Consider the following 25,584-nt stretch of genomic DNA (forward strand, 5'->3'; position numbering starts at 1 on the left):
TTGGCATCTTGATGATTAAACTCTTTCCATTCCCACTCCTCTAGTATAAATCATACTCTTCCACCTCTATTCTGTTAGTGAGATAACTAGGTTCTTCTTTGTTCTTTGTCCTTTAAGGGCATTTCTCCTGCTTTCTATTCTCTTTCCTGCTTTCTTTTCTGTCCAACTACTATTCTTTCAGTATCCAGTCTCTTTCATATTATGAGATTCCTCCTTTCCTACTCCAATCAAATGGGACTAGATCTCTGTCTTCTACACAGCACCCTGCTGAGCTTCCCTTGCATGGCAACATTCCCCTCTGTGGTCTCTCAATCCTGGGAGGGGCTGTCATTCCATGAGCACTAGAGCAGCCTCAGTGCCTCCTTTAGGAGTAAACAGTCAGTGTGTGGACAGAGGGATTCCCTGGAAGAGACATGACATTATGTGTGGAAGTGTAAAAAGAGTAAAACACGACAGTGCCCCGGAGTCCACTGGCAGTGTGACTGACACCACACAGTGTAGGGATAGAAGTGGACATGACTGAGCTAACAGAGAATCTGGCCCCACAGTTCAAGGTGCTACTTATGCTTCTGTGTCTGGCTTTTAGTCTTATTCTGAGCACCCTTCAGACAGTTGCCATTTTTCTTTCTTGTTGCATGTAAGGAAAGAATTCCAGATGAACAGGGAGTTCCACATAATGGGGAACACAGTCATAAAGAAGTCTGGAATTATTTCTTTTCAACGTGATGACTTGAAATAAAAATGGGGTTTTCTATTATCACATCAATACATTTACAAGGCTGATTGGCTTCTTTTAGGTTGAAGTCATTTTTATCAACCATGGTGATTGGGGAGTGAGAAAATTTTACTCAACTTGAACCACTTTCCCACCTGAATCTGAAATGGCAGGATCTGTCTCCAGAACTGTTCCTGCTCAGACCCACATCACATAACATGCCTAGAGACTTGATTGCTGTACAAAAGAATCAGAAGTCATGCTCAGGTTCTGGGCAGGGAGATGGAAGGCCAGATGTATGTTTTTAGAAGGCAAACCCTGTGCTGGTGGAAATGTGGTTGAGTAGAGGAAGTATAAGGAGGAGATGGGGAGTACAAGACCCATCAGAATAACAATGCCAGGGTCCAAGTTAGGCTTAATATTGGAATTGCACACAGAAGTGTGAGAATGTGGGTGGATGAAGGAGAGAACACATTCTTGTTTTTGTATCTGCCATATCTTTCCCATGAGGCTGCATGGGAAATTTGCATATTTTCTAGGAGACATGAGCTTATTGTCTCTATAAGATCAGGGGAAGTCCTTTCCAGTTTTGCTCATTCAATGCTCTGCAAACCCACAAGTCTTAGATCTGTTTTTCTCCCACATGAATAGTCCCTGCGAAATGTTGCAGAACAGGCTCTTCGAGATTTCTGTGCTATAGATACAGCCTCACCGACTTCAGACTGTTAGCCTGACAGGCTTGGTGAGAAACACTTTAGGATTTCGAACTGAGAACAACGGTCTCACCAGGAAGACCATAGCTTGGAATTTGGAGGCAAAGAAAATCCGTCTTATTAGAGGTTAGTGTGCATGTGCCCCTTCACAAAAGCCATGCTGAAGTCCTAACACCCATTACCTTAGAATGCTGATGTACTTAAGATAGAGTCATAGAGGCAGTTGCTTAACATGAAGTCATAAAAGAGCAGAATGAGACCCTTTTCCAACGTGGCAGGGGATAGTAATGTAGAGATGGAGAAAGACACAGTGAAGGCCATATGAAGATGGAGGAGTGATCCATTTGCAGATTGAGCGGGTCTCAGTAGCTGGCTGAATCCAAAAGATGCAAGGAAGTCTCATCCCCACTAAGGTTTTAGAAGGAACATAACCCTTTTCAGCATCTTCACCTGACTTCTAAACTTCAAATTTTCTATTAGACAACATAATATACACTTATTTATCATTATATGTATATGTATGTGTATGTGTTTATGTGAGTTTATATGTATCACATGTGTGCATGGAGCCACTGCAGGCCAGAAGATGGTGTCAGAGCTCTGGAACCAGAGTCCAAGGTGATTATGAGCCACCATGTGGATTTCCACACATGAACCAAGGTCCTGTGTAAGAGCAGGAAGCTCCTTCAATGACTGAAACACTTCAGCTGCAGACCAGTATTTTTTAATAAAGTTTTTGTTACAACTTTATTTCACTCGATGTGTATATGCCATTGTGTGGATCAGAGGACAGCTTGGAGGAGTTGGTTCTTCAATCATGTAGGGCTTTGGGACTAGACTCAAGTCGTCAAGCTTCGGGCAGGCATCTTTAACCACTGAGGTAGCTCACAGGCCCAGTGACCTAGTTTTTCACAATCTGTCATGACTACTTTATATATTTTATCCTGCCCAGTTTGAAATAAGACTGCCCTTAGGTAAAATCCCAAAGCATGCTTGTGTTTTCTGTTTCCAGTGTATTATGTCACATATTTCTCCATTGGGATCGGATCACAGGAGCCTACTGCAGTCAGCTAAACTGAGTGTGGTGGTACAGTCTTATAATTCCAGTACTTGGAAGGCAAAGGCAGGGAGATTGTCGCTCATTCAAGACGATTTGAGAATCCATCTTTAGAAAACATACAAACAAATAACTCTGGGAGGAAAGAGCTCATTTTCTTAGAAACTTCTGGGCATCTTTATACTAGCTTCTGAAGGCGAATGGCGTATCAGGTGCTGTGCTGATGTTCTCCACATGTTGCCACATATATTTTAATCTTCACCATGATCTATTAACGATGCATAATTATCTTCATTTTACAAATGGTGAAACAGAAGCTCAGTGATGTTAGGTAACTTGCCCGAGGTCATGGAACTAGTTCAGGACAGCAGTATGACAGGTTAGGTGTGGTGAGTCTCAGACGCCACTCTTCGCACGCCACCCTGTGGTCAGTTTGTGTGAGTCCGCATGGTCATGCATGCATAAACCCTGGATGGATTTCCTAACTGTGCTCTAACATAAAATGGGACCTGAAGACAGGGAGAGAGAGAGAGAGAGAGAGAGAGAGAGAGAGAGAGAGAGAGTAATCACAATAATCTTACAGTTCAGTAACTATGTATTCCCTCAGTTCTCCTCTCATCTGGTAAGTGTCATTTCCACCAAGCATCTGATGAAGAATCTCCATTGATACAATCATATTGTGACCTTGGTTCCTATTGCTTGTGTAACACTGAGCTTTGAGATGAACTTCTCCTTTAGGGATCCTGCCTGTTTCTAGGTTTAGGCTCCAGAAAGATCTGGGTTCAAATTCCATCCTTAAGCCTTACCAATAGGAATTGGCTTAATCATTCATGAGTATTACTTTACTTCCTCCATAACAGAGAGGCACTGACAGGATTCAACCAACTGAAGTGAAACAGGTCCATAGTCAGATGTCAAGGACAAATGCTCACACAGACCGTCTATCTGTCTGCTTCCCATCAAGACAGTTCATCTCTGGGAAACAACACAGATTTCAGAAACATATGCAAGTGCCTCAAACAAATGTTATACATTGGGACATTAAATCTGGGTGATTGAGCTGTCCTTGACCAGATCCCTGAAGAGCAAGAATAAATTGAATGGGATTGTTTTGGGATATTTCCATAAGCTTTAAACATTTCTAGATTCTAGTGACTATTTTTCAAGACCCAAAATGGCCTGCCATCACCTGACCAGCCCACTCCCAAATTACCTGACAGTAATGTCGAATGAGGAGAAACTTACACAGTTCATGTATTCAGAAGACTTACTTCACCATGTGAAGGAGGAGGTGGCAGAGAAGATTGTTTTAGCCCATGAAGACCCAGAAAGGAGGAAGAAAGAGGATGCCATTGCTCTGCTGATTTTCTCTTCTATCCCTTTTTATTTCAACTGGGGCTGCCCAGAGCCTGGTGGGCTGGCGACACATTCAGGATAGGTCATTTCCATTCTCTTAATCATATTTGGAAATGCCCTCATATATACCCAGAAGTGTATTCTGTTAGTCTCCTAGACAATTCTAAGTCCAGTCAAGTTGGTCATGAAGGTTAAGCATCATGTTACACATATTTATTTAATATCCTGGAATACTTATTAAAAAGAATAGCTCCAGGAGATAGAACAAGCCAGACATTAGGATTTTGTTCATCAAGTCATACTTATAGGAAGCAAGGGTTAGAACTATCTTTTCTTAAAGGAATAGTTTCACTTCTGGTCCTAAGACCTGTCTTTCTCTTTATTAGGACTGCCATGTCTTGGGTTCACTAATTCTGAGCACAGAGCTGTTTTATTTAAATGCTCAAATAGAAAAATCATGAACTTCCTGATTTGGGAAGGTGAAAGAGGTTTCTCTTTTGACTATGCAATATGAGTATGTTTGTTTCTTCTTGTTCTCCCTGTTCTTCTTTTCTTCCTCCTCCTCCTCCTCCTCCTCCTCCTCCTCCTCCTCCTCCTCCTCCTCCTCCTCCTTCTCCTTCTCCTTTTCCTCTTCTTCTTTGAGACAGGGTCCCACAAAGCCTAGCATGGCTTTGAATCTTCTATAGCTGAGGATAACCTTTAATCCTCATCCTCTGGTCTTCATCTGCTGATTCCTGAAATTATAGGACTGTACCCCCATGCCAAGTTATGGATTTACACTATGTTTGAGAACCTACTGGGATATAATAAAAAGGAATAAGAAATGGATTCATTAATGTTACCCAGAAAAATAACTAATAAGCTACATATATTTATTATTAATAATAGGCCTATGGTACTGGAGAGATGCCTCAGGAGTTAAGCCAAGTAAATGCTGGTTATTTTCACTGAGGAATGGAAATACACACACACACACACACACACACACACACACACACACACACCCCAGATTCCTCATTTTTTTCCTGTAATCTCATCTTCATGGTATTTGATGCCTTCTCCTGGCCATGGTGAGTACCTGTATGCACATGCATGAGCATACACACACACACACACACACACACACACACACACACACACAGCACACACATATGCACACACTATCTATTATTCATTAATAAAAATATAGAATATTAAAATAATAGTAACAATCACCTCATGAGACTATGCAGTTTGAAAGTCTCAAGTTCTGTCCTCTGCAACCTAGAAATCTCAGAATTTATAGAGATTTAATCTCACCTGTAGTCCAGGGAAGCAGGGTACTGATGATGTAAATCTCAGTGTCAGAGAGGGAAGCATGAGAGATAATGGTCAATTCCTCCTTACCTTATGTTTGTGCTCTTTAGGCCCTCAATTGAACGAATGACTCTCATTCACATGGGAAGAGCTAGCTAGCTACCGGAGACAGCCCATCAACTGAATGCTAGAAATATATTCAAATTGTATTAAGTGGATCAATCAGGTTAGCACTCAAAAGTTAACTATCACAAAAAATAGTAGTAGTTGTGAAGAAAGCAAAATAATCCACATGAGTATAATGCTCCACAAATGAATTTTATATATCTATGGATTGTAGACTGGTGAGATGGCTCAGTGGGTACAGCCCTTGTTATGTAATTGTGATGCCCTCTGTTCTGATGAGCAGAACTCACATGAAGCTGTGTCTGATAGAATATGTTGTTTGTAATACCTCTTAGCCTATGGCAAGTTGGAAGGTGGAAACAGGAGAATTCCTAGAAGCTTCTGGAATAAATGTCAAGCACACATGCAGTCAAACAACAAAGAGAGCATAACTCTAAATAAACTGACGGTAAAGGCTGTTGTCTGGTCTCTGTGCACATGTTGACATTCATAGGAATGCACACAGGAATACACCTGTGTATACATGTGCACATTCCACAGACCAATGATTAAAAATAATAAAATGCGTGAATTTATAATAAACGTAAGAAAATAGACAAAATGAACTCCACACTGTTACAAATATTATCAATACAAGCAAATGTATCTACAGTGAAAGCATTCTAAAAACAATGTTATTTATCTTTTTTGGTTTTGTTTCTTTTAATTTAATTTACCTTGTGGATACTTTTATATCAGCATATATGACCCCCATTATATTATTCTAAGATATTCTTTATAATGTTCCATTATATTTAATTACAGATATTCCATAATGTTTATATCACCTCTTATTAAACGTAGATTACTTGCAACTTGGAAGATTTACTAAAAACTTTATTTATTTGTATTTTATGTATATGAGTGTTTGTGGCATACATGTATGTACCCTATATGCATTTCTGGTGCCTAGTAGGCCAGAAGAAGTCTTCATGTCCCCTGGAACTAAAGTATTAGATGTTTGTGAGCTACCATGCATGTGCTGGGGAGCAAACATGCTTCTCTGCAAGAGAAGTATGCACTCTTAACTGCTAAGCCAGCTCTCTAGTCCTCTTATTTGCAACATTTTATTTTTCCTTTCCCAATCCACGATGACTTGCGTTGTAAGTCCTTGACTTTGCATTGTTGACTGCAGGTGTGGGTAAATCAACTGAAGAAAAAAAATCTTTGGAGTGGAAATTCTGAGTTAAAAGTATTTTCATGGATACCAACCTTTTGCCAAATTGACCTTCAAAGAAATTATGCCAATTTACAACCTTATCACTAGTGTGAGAATATCTGTTTCCCACAAATCTTGCCAAAGCCATATTTTGTAATTCATTTTAATCATTGCCCATCTGATAGGCAAAAATAAAAATATCCTGCTGTTTTAATTTGCACTTATTAAAGCAATACGCAAAGTTAGACATCTTTTCATGTAGTCCTTAGCAAGTTATATTGTTTTTCTTTTTCTGAACAAATACTTAATAGGTACACAGTAAATATTTTTGGACAATTATATACACAGCCTTGCTATTGTTGCTTTTAGTAAACTGAATGAATTCATAATAAAGTAATAAATTAACATTCTTGATACATTCGTATTTATTTTTAATGTTTGTGATATGTCTTTCAATTTTGTGTGTGAATTTTGGAAGTAGTCATGTAGAAATTTGACCTTCATCATTTAAAATAGTTACATTTACGATTAATTTGAAAATAATTTGTGCCTTTCATGCCTTGGAATGTTTTCCTTCATTTCTCTGTCTAAATACAGTGTTTTTAATAAGCCTCCTTTGCCTCTGGACCATTCTTTGTGTGATACTTAAATTGTTAGAGAGCTCATCGATTTTCCTTTGGCTACCAGACTCATATTCCATTCTCTCAGTTCATACTACAATATTAAAACATGTGATTATTTGCTTGTTTCAGAAGTCCTGCTCTTTTCTTGGCTGCTCCTGGCCAGACAAACCTGTCCAAGTCTCACATGGCAAGGTTTTTGCTCTTGATTCCTAGGATTTTTTCCAGGAATTCATGAGAGACATTTATTTTTTATTAGGTTGCTTCTCCATCTGGCTTCCCTTGTCCACAGGTTGACACAGAAGTGAGATCTAGAGCATTTCTGAGCACATAGAGTCTGCTTGGTTCTATCCTTGGTAAATGGGCTGGGCTACCTGCCTTTGGACAATATTGAATGAGTCTTAAGTTCTTGACTCCATTTGGCTCAGTCCAGCTGTGGGGACTGCTGCTCCAGGTTTTATTTTATTTTAGCATACTACCTCATCTCTCTACTTTTGGAAACAGACTTCTTGAATCTAAAAATGTTGTCTCCTATTCAAAATTTGTTTTATCTTAGATGGAGGATGACTTCTGTGAGCATAAATATTGGAATTTTGACAGTAGACTCATAGATCCTGCTATGTCCACCATGAGATTACAATTATGAAAGTGTCCTTTCTTGAACACTTTATGTTCTCATTCCGTCCTTCCTTGGGCCTCATCTTATTCTGGCCTCCTACTTTTCCAATATACATGTCTTTTTATATGAGTCAAGTCAGATTCTGCTCCGAACCATAGAATCACAGTAGATGTGAGAACTCCCCAGGTCTGCTTTGGGACACAGGGAAGGGATAGCCCAAAGTTCTGCCTTGATTCAGAGCATTGTTCTTTTCATGAGACTTTCAGCTGGCCACCTGAGATGATTGTAAAACTTTCACGGTATCTAGACCACAAATTTGGGAAGATTGAGTTCCCTTACCATACCAACAAATCTAGGCCCATGGATGGTCAAGGACTTGGCAGAAATGGAAAAGTCTGGTACAAGTTTCATCAGATGGTGATTTGCCCAAGCTAATTGTCAACTGGTGTTTGGGATCTTTGCTGGCTGTTGGAGTCAGAACCAAGAATCCCTGCAATCTGTTTGTGATTACAAGGCTCAGCTTGCTCCACCAAAGGCCCTCTGGTGCCTTTCCTCCTTAAAAACACATTCAGCACATTTTTAAAAACCACAATGAGAAGCCCTCCCTGAGAAAGTGACTAAACACTGCTTAATATTCTGAAAGCATCAACAGCCACTGAAAAGCCAGCCATAAAAAGTTAAAGAAAGCTGACTTGGCACTGGGAGGAAGCCAGCTGTTGCTAGCCTTTGATTGGTGAAGGTTGTAAAACCCTTTGTAGTGCTTCACTGTCAATGAGTCCATATTAAATTTACTTCCCAGCTTGCATGCTGGAGCATTTTGGATGGATCTGTCCTTCTGGATACTTTAGATTATACTAAGATATTCCTTTCTTTTGCTAGTCCCTTAATACCATGGACAATGGTTTGGATTATGACACTCCCAAAAGGATGTCTCAACTGTCAGTACCTCAGAATTTAACTTGAATTAAACATATTAGTACTGTAATTATAATTATGATGAGGTCAAATTGGGCTACGATGCTTAATTCAATATGACTTACATCATCAAAAGAGGAGAAAGGAACAGTATGAATGCTAGGATGACATTGAAGAGTCACATGATGCATACTCAAGCCATGGGTTAGTGACTATCACCAGCATCACCAAAACCCACATGCAATATGAAAATTATTTTCTAGATTGCCACTGTTAGTTACTTTCTCATTGCTGTGACAACATACTTAAAACAAAAGCAACATAAGGAAGGGAGAGCTTCTTAGGGCTCACAGTTTGGATGTACAGTCTATTATGCAGAAACGCTAATGATGACAACACTTCTTACCCATGTGTAAGGTGACTGATAACATTAATGCAATAGTCAGGAAGCAGAAAGGGAAACACAGTTGCTCTTTTGGCTTCTTTTGATTTAGAGTGGGACCATAACTTAGGGGATAGTACCACACACAATGAGGGCGCATCTTCCTTATTGAATAGCTCTTTTCAGTTATACATCTCTGGAAAGGCACTCAAAGAAAGCTCGAGATAGATCTCCTAGGTGATTCTAAATCTTGTCAAACTGACAACTGTAGATTGACCAGTACTGTATTCCAGTTAGAATCAGATGGGACAAATATCATATGTGGAATAAGTTATTGATTGAACCCTCCTTATGGGGTGCATGACTGTAACTTGTGTGTAAAGACTATTAAGAAAGTTAGCACCGTGGAATATAACAACTGAAGAGCATCACAGTAAAGCTGGACCGAAAGGGACAGACATTGCATCATGGTGCGAGAATGTGCAATGCCTTCTGAGAGCACAGAGAAGCTATTGAAGAGATTTCTTCTTTCATTTTCTACTTGTTGCTATGTGTTTAAGTGTAGATACAGGTTAGAGGAGACTCTGGTATCAAATGTACACATTGTGCGAGAGCCTAACTTATGATCATGTTCTATATGCGGATAGTTTAGTTGGTCCTATTTCAAACTATATCACAAATTTTTAAGTCATGCATAAGAAGGAATAGGGGTGAGAGCTAAAGTTTGTGTTGGGAACCTATTACAATGATGTGTTCTCTCTCCAAGAACATATACTAAAATTCTGACAGCAGGAATTCAGGATTTGGGGAGAAACTCTATTTCACCAATACGTGTTCAAGTTAAAGTGAAGTTTTATTCAAAAGACTTGGAAAAATAACAATTGATTATGTACACCAGTGCACAAGTATGATCATGTAAAGACACAGAAAGATGGCACCATCTGCAGGCCTTCAGAAATGCTCCAAAAGGAACTAACTGGCCAACATCTTGGTCTTAGATGTCTATGCATAAAATAAATATATTTTATTTAATCTTTCAGGTTGGTAGTATTTTGTTTTACTTTCACCAGCAAACTAATAGATCATGTAGGTTCGAGTGCACTGAAGGGTAGGAATAGTAGTGGCTTACTCTCAGGAGTTAGCTTTGTTAGTACCATGTACAGAATGAGATGATTATTAGATATTGTCAGGGCTCCTGGTACTCTGTGAATCTGTGCACAGATGCTAGTTGTTATCATGGGGGCAGAGTACAGTTTCCCAGGAGAGTGGGGAGGGGATGCTAGGCAATCCCTCCCTTGGCTGCTTCTGAGCAGATGCTGAAGAAGAGAGTGAGAAAGCAGCCTTGTGATACTGGAGGAGTTCAGAAAAGGTGGGGCCCAAAAAACTTCAAGAAAGAAGTGGTTAGTTGGGCGTGGTGGCACATGCCTTTAATTATCATGCTTGGGGAACAGAGGTAACCTGGGCAACATAATGAGTCCAGGTCAGCTAAAATTGTATAGTAAGACCTGTTTAAACAACAACAACAAAATTTTTGAATAAAAGGAAAAATGACTTCAAATGCCATGGGGATTTTGTATAATTAATAAGGTGGGAAAGATAATTGGCCGCTAAAGCTGACACAATAGTTTTTAATAACCTTAAAGTGGTATTTTCAATTGCAAGATGAAGAAAAGATTTTGTTGTTGTTTTGTTTTGTTTTTCTAAAATGGGTAAAGGGAAAAGAAAAATTTGAATCTAGAATTGTGCTTTTGAGGAAAACACATTTTTTTTTTAAGGGAAATAGGAATTTAGGTAGTAGATACCTGGTGATGTGGGATGAATGGGGACATTTTATGACATATTTGAGTGCTGTTAAGTCTAAGAAATGGGGAAGGGTAACGTTTTAACTAGTGAGAGAAAATAATATTGCAGAAGAAATATTCTCCAGCAGGTGAGAATAGATAGAATTCAGGTCAAAAAAATGGTCCCAGTACTGGTTCCAAAGTCCTCTGCAAGACTCACTGTAAAGTTGAATTTTCATTTTAATAGTATTGAGAGGTCAGTCCTTCAAAAGACAGTCGGGTCACAAGGCTCTGCTCTTATGAATGGACTACTGCACTATCACAAGAGTGTGTGAGCTACCGTGAGACAGTCTTTGATGGAAGTGTTAACCCACACCCTTCCCCTTTATGTGCTGTGTTTGTATGCCCTGCTACCACACAGGACATTACCAGATGTCAGGGGCATGCTTGCTGCTCTTGGGTGTATGTGACACATCTATGATGAGATTTTATGTATTCTATTATAGCAGAGAAAAAATGGACTAAGGCAGATGGGAATAGGGATGCTCATCCACTTACGAGGCGAACTGTAGACTTAGTGATGCTTAACTTTAATCTCAGCATTTGGGAGGGCGAGGCAGACAGATCTCTGTGAGTTCACATCCAGCTAGGTACACAGAGCAAGTTCCAAGACAGTCAGAGCTATACAGAGAGATTCTGTCTCCAAAAAATCAGTTAATTCATTAAATAAGAGAAAGACAGAAATTTAGACAGGTGAATACAGTATATCAGACTGCTTTTAAATAGATTGGGGACACAAAAAGACACTTGCATAAAAGAAAAAGATCATTCATTGAGATGAGAGCTGAAGAAAAATCTTCAGTTTCTGGCCACTTAGATCAGTTTAGCATTTGGGAAGAGATCTAGGAAGATATAAAACTGGTATTCCCCACAGTAAGAAAGTGTGCCAACTGAGTAGGTAAGCCAAGGTTGGTAGGCAGGGTTGAGGGGCAGGTGAAAGCTCGTGATCATAAGTTTAAAATGAAACCAGTACGTCTTTTATGCTAGCCATATCTTGTACTTATGGGTAGCAACAGAACATTTACTAGGATTGAGTTATTCTGTGCCAAGGAATAGGGCATGAAGAGGAGAAACTATGCTGAGGGAGTGAGCAAGGGTGACCTACAACTGTGAATATGGCTTCAGAAAGTGACATGGTTTGGAAATGGAATGTTGGAAAGACTCATGTGCTCATATATGTTGGTTCCTCAATGCAGCAATGTTCAGAAATGGGCCAGGAAGTCGTTTCATTTGAGTTCTGACCATAGCAATGAAATAATCTGTTTGTAGATCATTATGTCATAGGCAACTGGGGGGTGATGGATGTTCCCTCCCTCTCTCTTTCTCTCCTTTATATATACATGTATAGTAAGAGCCCTCATATAAATATAGGAAGAGCTGTGTCTTGCCACATCTTTCGCACCATGATATTCTGCTTTGCTATAGACCCACAGGACTGGACCTAAGTAGCCAGAAACAGATACTTCTAGAATTGTGAGCCACAACATAGCCTTCTTCTTTTTCATTTCTTTCAGGCATTTTGTCACAGTGACCCTAAGTGACCAACACTGTGGGAAAGTGAAAGAACAAAGACTTAAAAGGAAAAAAATTCTAATGTGGGGCCAATAGATTGATCTCCCAGTGGAGTCAAAGAAAGGATTCTGTGGCACTGAAGAGTAAGCTACAGATAAAAAGCTGAAGGAATGACATCTTTGTATTGGACAAGTATTGGTGATTACAAGATCTAGGGACAGGCCTTGTGGACTAATCATGTTAAGAAGCACAAGAATGCTATAGATCCTGGAAACCGGAGTATAGCGTGTAGATGTTAAAGCAAGAAAAAGCACCTAGAACTGACTTTTGGATTTTATCCCTTAACTTTATTCCTCTTGGTATCTTCTCTTAGGTAATATTGAATTACGCTCCAATCTTGGAAGCAGAAATGAATCATATGACTTGCATTTAATTCACCGGTAAGTCCCGGTGGGTATACCTTTAAGATATATACAGAACCAAGCCCTTTCACCTGAAATACCTGTCTCCATATCTCTGCCCCAAACTCAACCGTGACTTCACACTCACATGAACTAATTTCCACGTTCCAGCACTGTACTCTTCCCTCCTCTCTAACTATCACCTCTCTCTTCTCACTCTGTTCTGGCCACATGAGCCTTTTTGTCTTCCTGGACAGTTGCTAATATTCAACTACGTAACAATTTTGCCTGGAATCCTCTTTCTTAACACACATGGATGATCTGCTTTGACCACTGCCACTTTGGTCAGTTGTCACCATCTTGGTACCTTTCTTTCCCCTTTGTCTATTGCTATAAACCAGAACCTACAACTGTCAGTGACAAAAAGAGCTTCTATCCATTTGTAGAAAGAAAAGAGTATATTCCAAGAGGAATAGCGACAGAGAAAGGCAAGGATGAACATGCTAGCATGTCCAGTAAAGAAAGTGCTACACTTAGGTGAGCTGGGAAAGATGTCCACACATGGATTAGCCAAAGTTTATTAGACGTCCTGACTCTTACAAGGAGATGCAGCATTAGGGTGAGACAAGAGGAGACAGACTGAGAAACATATGGGAAGCAAATTGTTTTGTCCTGCATTGAAAGGAAAGAAGACTAGAGCACAGAAAGGGTTGAGGATCTGAGGAACGCTTTAACTGATGGACCCCGAAGAAAAAAGGAGGTTAGAATGTCGTGGGAATCTCTGAACTGAACAGTCACTTTGGAAAATAATGTAGGATTTTCAGTAAAATATATATGTTTCAAGCCACAACAAGGTCACTTGCAGGAATTTACTCAAGATAAATAAAAACATATGCCCATACTACAATTGTCTATTTCTAACAGCTTTGTTCAAAATAACTGGAAGCTGGACACCACTCAAATGTGTATCAACTGATGATGGAGACACAGATTGTGCTATATTTTTTAATAGTTAGCACTCATAAATGATGATATTGTGGCCTATGCAGCACTATGGAAAGCTTCATATATAAATACACACACACACACACACACACACTCACACACACACACACACACACACACACACACACACACACACACACACATATATTCCTTAGTTGGCAGGGCTTGAAGGAGCAGATCAGATCCCTATGTGGTGGAAATGGGAATAGAGTAGAGAGTGACTGACTTCAGGGCACAGTGAAGTTGCTGTGAGAGGTAAGGAAAATGATCTACCGAGGGTAGTGGTACAGAAATAACTATTTGTTTATCAAAACATCTAATTTCACATGTGATTTGTAAAAACTATACTTAAGATTGATCAAAGTAATTGTGCGTTTATGTTTTATTTTCCTCTGTCCTTCAGTGGGATAAAAACTATGAGTTTCTAAAAGGCGACATATATAATAAATATTCTTACTTTCTGGTGTAAAGAGATTGTGGATATTCAGAGATTAATGTAAGTTCCATTCTTCTGACAGTAGCTTTGAACTAAAGTATTTGTGTGATTAAATTTAGCCTTCATCTTCTAACATTTGTCACAACTTAGACAATGTGCCTTGTGTCCCTCAGCTTAGGTATTCTAATGTATCTGGTTAAAAATAAAAAGGAAAATAATTTTATCTACTTATTATGACAATAGAATAATGCACTGTTATAATACATACTACATGCTCCATGGTCTTTTGTGAGAAAATAATAAATTATACCAAGTGATTGTTATTGCTACCATAATCATCATTAATTTATATGACTATTTTCTACATTTGCTTCCATGACTGTTAATTATATGCATTGTTAATATTGTACAGATTGTCTTTTATTAATAAATTTCATGCACTGACATTTCATATTTGTATATAATACATTATGGTTGGGTCGCTCACTCCTTCACACTCTTTCCTTTTCTCCAATCCCCACCAGTCCCCGCCCTTTCAAACCTTTCTCATATTCACTTTTTCTCTCAGTTTGTGTTCAGAGTTTAACCAGGGCTATCTGAATGAACCTGGGTTTGAAAATATCTACTGCAAGCCATTGAGCTTACACAACTGTATTCCAAACCTCTTAGGATCTGTTGTTTACAAGAAGTGGTAAACATCCATGATCCTTTTCTGCATTGATATCGAGGCAATAGGAGGAATTGATTTGCATGAGGCTAGAGCTACTATGAAAAGCTGCCATGAGTTCATGATTGCCGAGACACTGGTCAGAAGATGACATCTTAAGTCCCTTTCCCCATCTTCTGACTCCGTTTTGTTTGTTTGTTTACAATGACTTAAGAGGGATCATGTTATGGTCTTGTTCGATGCTAAGCCCTCAACTATCCTTTATTCTCTGTCTTGTGAAGCTATCGACTTTTACTCACCTTTATTCACAGCAAGGAATATGTAAAAGGTGGCTTGATGCTGTCACAATTTAGTCTGCCATAGGGCCAAAGACCTCTTCAGTCATGGGTTTTGGATTGGTTTTACAGTACTAGAAACATTTGTTTTAAATGGAGATTGATGCTTAGAAACTGGACATATGGGAAATGTGAATGTAGACAGTAGAGAAAGTTGAAGTCTTTACGGAGCCCAAGGAAGAATACTGACAATAAAACAGGAAAACATTCACGGCTACATGACATGGCTATGTGGAGCATCAATCTAACAAGTTGGATTGTGATTCATGCTAAGGAGAAGGAAGTGTTTGGTTTCTGTGCAGAAAAATATTGTGGTTCTGAAAGATACTACATCCTTGTCAGGCAACTATTTCAAGAAAAATTAGTGACCAAGATCAATCAGTTCTTTGATGTCAAAGTAGGTGATTCTGTAGGAATGACTTTCCTAGATTTACTATCATAACCCAAATCTCCCTGCTATCTGCTAGTTATACCTGAACCACACAGCATTCAAGCTTGGGAAACTAAGATAAAGTAGACATTGTAAGCAAACAAAATATATATCAAAATAAACTATTGCCCACTAAAAGGATGCTTTCCCAGCCTGAAAGTTACATTTTCACTGTATTCCTTTTCTCTACCCTCTCCTTTCAGAGAGCAATGGATCGCTTTTCAAGGAAAATTTCCCTCCTAAATAACCTTGCAAATTCATCAGTTCAAGTTTTAGTTCTAGTGCACATAGAAAAATAGTGAGTTCTAAGAAAACACCAATCAGATGACTTTACTTTGTGACATTCCTTGAAGATGACTCCTTTGTTCCTGTGGAAAACAACAGTAAGCATTTACATAAAGGATAGGGCAATGTGCTCTGGAAAAAATAGTAGCACATGATAAGTACTGATCTTTGAGATAGAGAATGCAATTACGGTCATTAGACATGTGGGAAAATTGAGGTCAAAGGAAATGAATGATGTTGCTTGGGATGGTACCCACTAAAATGTTCTTTCTTATTGGGATGACCTGCATGTGTCCTCCAACATTGGTGTGTTGGGAACTTACTTCCTGTTAGAGCTCTGTCATGTGGTAGCCTTGACTTGACAGACAACATTTATGTCCTGAGAACTTGAGCCTCATGCGTGGGTTTTTGACATCTTGAATTGTGTGGCCGAATGGGCTTCTTAAGTTTTCACTCTTGCCAAAGTTGGAGCAGCATTCCTTTACTTACATGCAACAGGCAAGGTATTATCTTAGAAGCAGAGACCAGTCTTTTAACTGACACAATACCTGCCAGATATTTTGATCTTCAACTTCCCAACTTCATGTGCAGTAAATGTACACATGTTATAGACTATCTAGACTCTGGCTATAAAAACACAAAATTGATCAAAAAACCAACTAAAGACAAAGTGGAACAAACACCCCCCCCCCCCACTTACCACAACACAAATTCCATGAAGACTGGACTCTTATCAATAATCCCTAATTTGAACAAGATAGAGGAAGACTATAGAAAAATTCCAAACTAGGTTGTCCATTCTCCATTGATTCTAGTCCTTTAGTCCACATGAGTTCAGAGATATGAAGCATTTTCTTCAAGGATATACAACCAGTCAGGCAGAAGAGGTTATAAATGGAGCTGTTGTGACTCATGGTTTAGGCTTCTTCTATGTGGAAGTTTTTCTCAAGTTTAGTAATTAATGCTATAGTTCTACATTTTTCTTTTAAAATATGTTTGCGGAAGTGTCTGAGCCTATGTGAGATTGCATGATCCATGTGCATGTGGTATCCATGGAAACCAGAAGAGGATGTCAGATACTGAGGAACTGGAGAGACAGGAAGTTGTGAGTCTCCATACTGGGAGGTACTGGAAATCAAACCTGGGTGGTCTATACAAGAAGTAGCTGCTTGAAACTGCTGATCTATTTATACTCTGGCCCTAATACAGCACACACACACACACACACACACACACACACACACACTCACACACACACACACTCACACACATACACACACAACCACACATATACACACACACATACACACACACACACTCTCACACACACACTCACACATACACACACACAACCACACATATACACACACACTCACACTCACACATACACACACACACTCACACACACACACACTCACACACACTCACAACCACACACACACTCACACACACACACACTCACACACACACTCACACACACATACACACACACTCACACACACACATACACACACAACCACACATATACACACACACATACACACACACTCACACACACACTCACACATACACACACACTCACACTCACACACACACATACACACTCAACCACACACACACACACTCACACTCACACACACACTCACATACACTCACACACACACTCACACACACACTCACACACACACTCACACACACACTCACACTCACACACACATACACACTCACACACACACACTCACACACATACACACACAACCACACATATACACACACACATACACACACACATACACACACACACTCACACATACACACACACAACCACACATATACACACACTCACACTCACACATACACACACACACTCACACACACACACTCACACACACTCAAAACCACACACACACACAACCACACACACACACACTCACACACACACACACTCACACAGACACACTCACACACACACTCACACACACATATACACACACAACCACACATATACACACACACATACACACACACACACTCACACACACACTCACACATACACACACACACTCACACACACACATACACACTCAACAACACACACACACTCACACTCACACACACACTCACACACACTCACACACACTCACACTCACACACACATACACACTCAACCACACACACACACTCACACTCACACACACTCACACACACACTCACACACACACTCACACACACACTCACACACACACTCACACATACACACACAACCACACATACACACACACATACACACATACACACATACACACACACATACACACACATACACACACACATACACACACACACTCACACACACATACACACACATACACACATACACACATACACACACATACACACACTCACACACTCACACACACACATACACACACATACACACATACACACATACACACACATACACACACTCACACTCACACATACACACACACAACCACACATATACACACACACATACACACACACACACTCACACATATACACACATACACACATACACACATACACACACATACACATACACACACACACTCACACTCACACATACACACACACAACCACACATATACACACACACACTCACACTCACACATACACACACACACAACCACACATATACACACACACTCACATACACACACAACCACACATATACACACACATACACACATACACACATACACACACATACACATACACACACACACACTCACACATACACACACACAACCACACATATACACACACACATACACACACACTCACACTCACACATACACACACAACCACACATATACACACACACATACACACATACACACACACTCACACGTACACACACACAACCACACATATACACACACATACACACATACACACATACACACACATACACACACACACTCACACATACACACACACAACTACACATATACACACACATACACACATACACACACATACACATACACACACACACACTTGCACCAGCACGTGTACACACAAACATGCTTGCACCTTTTATTTTTCCTTTACAGAAAATTAATCTTTCTTCATGTAATATATCCAGATGTGATTTCTCCTCCCTCTACACTTCCCAGCTCACCTTCTACCTGAATCTATCCCTTTTCTGTCTCTCATTAGAAAACAACCAGGCTTCTATGAGCTAATAATAAAATATAATCTAATAAGATCAAACAAAACTAATTCATCAGTATTGGACAAAACAAACAGATGGAAAGGATCCCAAGAGAAGGCACAAGAATCAGAGACCTCCTCATTCATTCACACCCTTGGGAATACCATAAAAACAAAACAAAACAGAACAAACAAACAAACATAAAAACCAATCGTAACCTGGAAATTATAATATACTTGCAAAAGACTTGTAGAAATAAATATATAAATAAAATAAAAATTAAAAATAAGATTTTTTTCTTTTTTTTGTAAAGGAAGAGCCCTGACAGAATATTATAAAACAAGGTGCTTCTAAATATGCCATTGAGTTCATTTTCTGTTGGCCATCTACTGCTGGGTGTACAGCCTGCCGTAAGAGTAGTTTATTTTCCCAGTGAGACTGTCTTGGAGGAAACTAAAAATTCATTTGCCAGTGGTTACGAGTAGGAGATAGCTTCTGGATTAGGCATGGGGCATGTGTCCACTTCTCCTGATTCAGCTCCAGGGCCCCATCTGGTGCAGACCCATGTAGGCCCTGTGCATGCTGCCTCGGTCTTGCACATATGAACATCAGTCTTGTTAATTTCTTGGTGTTCTCCATGCCTTCTGTCTCTTGTACTCTTTCTGCCTTCTCTTCTGCACGGTTGCCTGAGGGGAGGGATTTGATGATGCTCTCCTGCTTAAGGCTGAGTGTTCCAAGGTCTCTCACTCTCTGTGTAATGCCTGGCTGTGGGTCTCTGTATTTATTTCCATTTGCTGCGGGAGGAAGCTTCTCCAAAGATAGATGGCGTTGTCTTTTTCCACAGTTTTTTTTTTTTTATAAAGCTAGCTTATACATCTGTGCAAGTACAGACAGATAAGTAAACAGTTGGACTCATTTGCAAAGAGTATTATTGGGAAAGGGTGTTAGTTCAATACACAGTTTTAGAAGCCTTGATAAAAAGATAAAGGTGACCTACAATGTAAGGACTACTTTTGCAAAGATGAACTGTCATACAGCAAATGATTAATAGCCTAAAAATGAAAATGTCAGGCTTATCATTTAAATATTAGCCAGTGGATTTTAATTTATTTTGGCTAAGGATCGACAACCATGCGTAAGGCAGAAAGGAACACCTCTGACACTACAGATCCACTCTAAATATCAAGATCTCCTTAACCAAGCCATCTGAAGCACAGGCAGGCTAATTAATAACGCATTAGACAGGGAGTATTTGCTGGTTTCGATTACTGGAAACTTCAATTAAGTCTCTTCCACTGTGAAACAAAATCACTGCAGGACACCCAAGCCTGTTTCTCAGGTAATGGTTTGTGTTTCGTGTTCTTTGAAATCCTGCTACCTGGTGATGACTCAGTTCTCAAGGAGAGGCCAGGGAATAAGCCAAACCTGGCCAGCCACGCCCCGGACAGGAAATTGACGAGCACTGTCTAAGCAAGCTTGATTGGTAAAATCCAGGCTGCATTCCTTTCTCTATAAAACTATCTACTTGTTGAGTTTTGCCTTTTGTGTAGTGTTCAGACTGATTATTATTGCTTTTCAAGTTTCTATCCACAGGAACCCTTCTTTTTTTTTTTATTTTATTTTTTTTTATTATCTTGAGTATTTCTTATATACATTTCAAGTGTTATTCCCTTTCCCGGTTTCCGGACAGACATCACCCTCCCCCCTCGCTTCCTTGTGGGTGTTCCCCTCCCAAACCTCCCCCCATTGCCACCCTCCCCCCAACAGTCTAGTTCACTGGGGGTTCAGTCTTAGCAGGACCCAGGGCTTCCCCTTCCACTGGTGCTCTTACTAGGATATTCATTGCTACCTATGGGGACAGAGTCCAGGGTCAGTCCATGTATAGTCTTTAGGTAGTGGTTTAGTCCCTGGAAGCTCTGGTTGCTTGACATTGTTGTACTTTTGGGGTCTCGAGCACCTTCAAGCTCTTCCAGTTCTTTCTCTGATTCCTTCAACGGGGGACCTATTCTCAGTTCAGTGGTTTGCTGCTGGCATTCCCCTCTGTATTTGCTGTATTCTGGCTGTGTCTCTCAGGAGCGATCTACATCCGGCTCCTGTCGGTCTGCACTTCTTTGCTTCATCCATCTTGTCTAATTGGGTGGCTGTATATGTATGGGCCACCTGTGGGGCAGGCTCTGAATGGGTGTTCCTTCCATCTCTGTTTTAATCTTTGCCTCTCCCTTCCCTGCCAAGGGTATTCTTTTTCCTCATTTAAAGAAGGAGTGAAGCATTCACATTTTGATCATCTGTTTGAGTTTCGTTTGTTCTAGGGATCTAGGGTAATTCAAGCATTTGGGCTAATAGCCACTTATCAATGAGTGCATACCATGTATGTCTTTCTGTGATTGGGTTAGCTCACTCAGGATGATATTTTCCAGTTCCAACCATTTGCCTACGAATTTCATAAACTCGTTGTTTTTGATAGCTGAGTAATATTCCATTGTGTAGATGTACCACATTTTCTGTATCCATTCCTCTGTTGAAGGGCATCTGGGTTCTTTCCAGTTTCTGGCTATTATAAATAAGGCTGCGATGAACATAGTGGAGCACGTGTCTCTTTTATATGTTGAGGCATCTTTTGGGTATATGCCCAAGAGAGGTATGGCTGGATCCTCAGGCAGTTCAATGTCCAATTTTCTGAGGAACCTCCAGACTGATTTCCAGAATGGTTTTACCAGTCTGCAATCCCACCAACAATGGAGGAGTGTTCCTCTTTCTCCACATCCTCGCCAGCATCTGCTGTCACCTGAGTTTTTGATCTTAGCCATTCTCACTGGTGTGAGGTGAAATCTCAGGGTTGTTTTGATTTGCATTTCCCTTATGACTAAAGATGTTGAACATTTCTTTAGGTGTTTCTCAGCCATTCGGCATTCCTCAGCTGTGAATTCTTTGTTCAGCTCTGAACCTCATTTTTTAATAGGGTTATTTGTTTCCCTGCGGTCTAACTTCTTGAGTTCTTTGTATATTTTGGATATAAGGCCTCTATCTGTTATAGGATTGGTAAAGATCTTTTCCCAATCTGTTGGTTGTCGTTTTGTCCTAACCACAGTGTCCTTTGCCTTACAGAAGCTTTGCAGTTTTATGAGATCCCATTTGTCGATTCTTGATCTTAGAGCATAAGCCATTGGTGTTTTGTTCAGGAAATTTTTTCCAGTGCCCATGTGTTCCAGATGCTTCCCTAGTTTTTCTTCTATTAGTTTGAGTGTGTCTGGTTTGATGTGGAGGTCCTTGATCCACTTGGACTTAAGCTTTGTACAGGGTGATAAGCATGGATCGATCTGCATTCTTCTGCATGTTGCCCTCCAGTTGAACCAGCACCATTTGCTGAAAATGCTATCTTTTTTCCATTGGATGGTTTTGGCTCCTTTGTCAAAAATCAAGTGACCATAGGTGTGTGGGTTCATTTCTGGGTCTTCAATTCTATTCCATTGGTGTATCTGTCTGTCTCTGTACCAATACCATGCAGTTTTTATCACTATTGCTCTGTAATACTGCTTGAGTTCAGGGATAGTGATTCCCCCTGAAGTCCTCTTATTGTTGAGGATAGCTTTAGCTATCCTGGGTTTTTTGTTATTCCAGATGAATTTGCAAATTGTTCTGTCTAACTCTTTGAAGAATTGGATTGGTATTTTGATGGGGATTGCATTGAATCTGTAGATTGCTTTTGGTAAAATGGCCATTTTTACTATATTAATCCTGCCAATCCATGAGCATGGGAGATCTTTCCATCTTCTGAGGTCTTCTTCAATTTCTTTCCTCAGTGTCTTGAAGTTCTTATTGTACAGATCTTTTACTTGCTTGGTTAAAGTCACACCGAGGTACTTTATATTATTTGGGTCTATTATGAAGGGTGTCGTTTCCCTAATTTCTTTCTCGGCTTGTTTCTCTTTTGTATAGAGGAAGGCAACTGATTTATTTGAGTTAATTTTATACCCAGCCACTTTGCTGAAGTTGTTTATCAGCTTTAGTAGTTCTCTGGTGGAACTTTTGGGATCACTTAAATATACTATCATGTCGTCTGCAAATAGTGATATTTTGACCTCTTCTTTTCCGATCTGTATCCCCTTGATCTCCTTTTGTTGTCTGATTGCTCTGGCTAGAACTTCAAGAACTATATTGAATAAGTAGGGAGAGAGTGGGCAGCCTTGTCTAGTCCCTGATTTTAGTGGGATTGCTTCAAGTTTCTCTCCATTTAGTTTAATGTTAGCAACTGGTTTGCTGTATATGGCTTTTACTATGTTTAGGTATGGGCCTTGAATACCTATTCTTTCCAGGACTTTTATCATGAAGGGGTGTTGAATTTTGTCAAATGCTTTCTCAGCATCTAATGAAATGATCATGTGGTTCTGTTCTTTCAGTTTGTTTATATGATGGATCACGTTGATGGTTTTCCTTATATTAAACCATCCCTGCATGCCTGGGATGAAGCCTACTTGATCATGGTGGATGATTGTTTTGATGTGCTCTTGAATTCGGTTTGCCAGAATTTTATTGAGTATTTTTGCGTCGATATTCATAAGGGAAATTGGTCTGAAGTTCTCTTTCTTTGTTGGGTCTTTGTGTGGTTTAGGTATAAGAGTAATTGTGGCTTCATAGAAGGAATTCGGTAGGGCTCCATCTGTTTCAATTTTGTGGAATAGTTTGGATAATATTGGTATAAGGTCTTCTATGAAGGTTTGATAGAATTCTGCACTAAACCCGTCTGGACCTGGGCTCTTTTTGGTTGGGAGACCTTTAATGACTGCTTCTATTTCCTTAGGAGTTATGGGGTTGTTTAACTGGTTTATCTGTTCCTGATTTAACTTCGATACCTGGTATCTGTCTAGGAAATTGTCCATTTCCTGAAGATTTTCAAGTTTTGTTGAATATAGGTTTTTATAGTAAGATCTGATGATTTTTTGAATTTCCTCTGAATCTGTAGTTATGTCTCCCTTTTCATTTCTGATTTTGTTAATTTGGACGCACTCTCTGTGTCCTCTCGTTAGTCTGGCTAAGGGTTTATCTATCTTGTTGATTTTCTCAAAGAACCAACTTTTGGTTCTGTTGATTCTTTCTATGGTCCTTTTTGTTTCTACTTGGTTGATTTCAGCTCTGAGTTTGATTATTTCCTGCCTTCTACTCCTCCTGGGTGTATTTGCTTCTTTTTGTTCTAGAGCTTTTAGGTGTGCTGTCAAGCTGCTGACATATGCTCTTTCCTGTTTCTTTCTGCAGGCACTCAGCGCTATGAGTTTTCCTCTTAGCACAGCTTTCATTGTGTCCCATAAGTTTGGGTATGTTGTACCTTCATTTTCATTAAATTCTAAAAAGTTTTTAATTTCTTTCTTTATTTCTTCCTTGACCAGGTTATCATTGAGTAGAGCATTGTTCAATTTCCACGTATATGTGGGCATTCTTCCCTTATTGTTATTGAAGACCAGTTTTAGGCCGTGGTGGTCCGATAGCACGCATGGGATTATTTCTATCTTTCTGTACCTGTTGAGGCCCGTTTTTTGACCAATTATATGGTCAATTTTGTAGAAAGTACCATGAGGAGCTGAGAAGAAGGTATATCCTTTTGCTTTAGGATAGAATGTTCTATAAATATCCGTTAAGTCCATTTGGCTCATGACTTCTCTTAGTCTGTCTACATCTCTGTTTAATTTCTGTTTCCATGATCTGTCCATTGATGAGAGTGGGGTGTTGAAATCTCCCACTATTATTGTGTGAGGTGCAATGTGTGTTTTGAGCTTTAGTAAGGTTTCTTTTACATATGTAGGTGCCCTTGTATTTGGGGCATAGATATTTAGGATTGAGAGTTCATCTTGGTGGATTTTTCCTTTGATGAATATGAAGTGTCCTTCCTTATCTTTTTTGATGACTTTTAGTTGAAAATTGATTTTATTTGATATTAGAATGGCTACTCCAGCTTGCTTCTTCTGACCATTTGCTTGGAAAATTGTTTTCCAGCCTTTCACTCTGAGGTAATGTCTGTCTTTGTCTCTGAGGTGTGTTTCCTGTAGGCAGCAGAATGCAGGGTCCTCGTTGCGTATCCAGTTTGTTAATCTATGTCTTTTTATTGGGGAGTTGAGGCCATTGATATTGAGAGATATTAAGGAATAGTGATTATTGCTTCCCGTTATATTCATATTTGGATGTGAGGTTATGTTTGTGTGCTTTCATTCTCTTTGTTTTGTTGCCAAGACGATTAGTTTCTTGCTTCTTCTAGGGTATAGCTTGCCTCCTTATGTTGGGGTTTACCATTTATTATCCTTTGTAGTGCTGGATTTGTAGAAAGATATTGTGTAAATTTGGTTTTGTCATGGAATATCTTGGTTTCTCCATCAATGTTAATTGAGAGTTTTGCTGGATACAGTAACCTGGGCTGGCATTTGTGTTCTCTTAGGGTCTGTATGACATCTGTCCAGGATCTTCTGGCCTTCATAGTTTCTGGCGAAAAG

The 25,584-nt window shown here is 39.7% G+C and overlaps 1 long non-coding RNA gene across 1 annotated transcript in view; it reads left to right on the forward strand.

Annotated features, from left to right (window-relative positions):
- LOC134481851 (uncharacterized) overlaps positions 1 to 25,584 on the forward strand; it is a 140,384-nt gene that overhangs the window by 49,354 nt on the left and 65,446 nt on the right. Inside the window, exon 2 of the long non-coding RNA XR_015637485.1 lies at positions 12,724 to 12,790. This is a non-coding gene — a long non-coding RNA (uncharacterized LOC134481851). The remainder of the gene's footprint in view (positions 1 to 12,723; positions 12,791 to 25,584) is intronic.

Source organism: Rattus norvegicus, chromosome 14 (assembly GCF_021556685.1).
Source record: "Rattus norvegicus strain SHRSP/BbbUtx chromosome 14, alternate assembly SHRSP_T2T, whole genome shotgun sequence".
Lineage (NCBI taxonomy): Eukaryota > Metazoa > Chordata > Mammalia > Rodentia > Muridae > Rattus > Rattus norvegicus.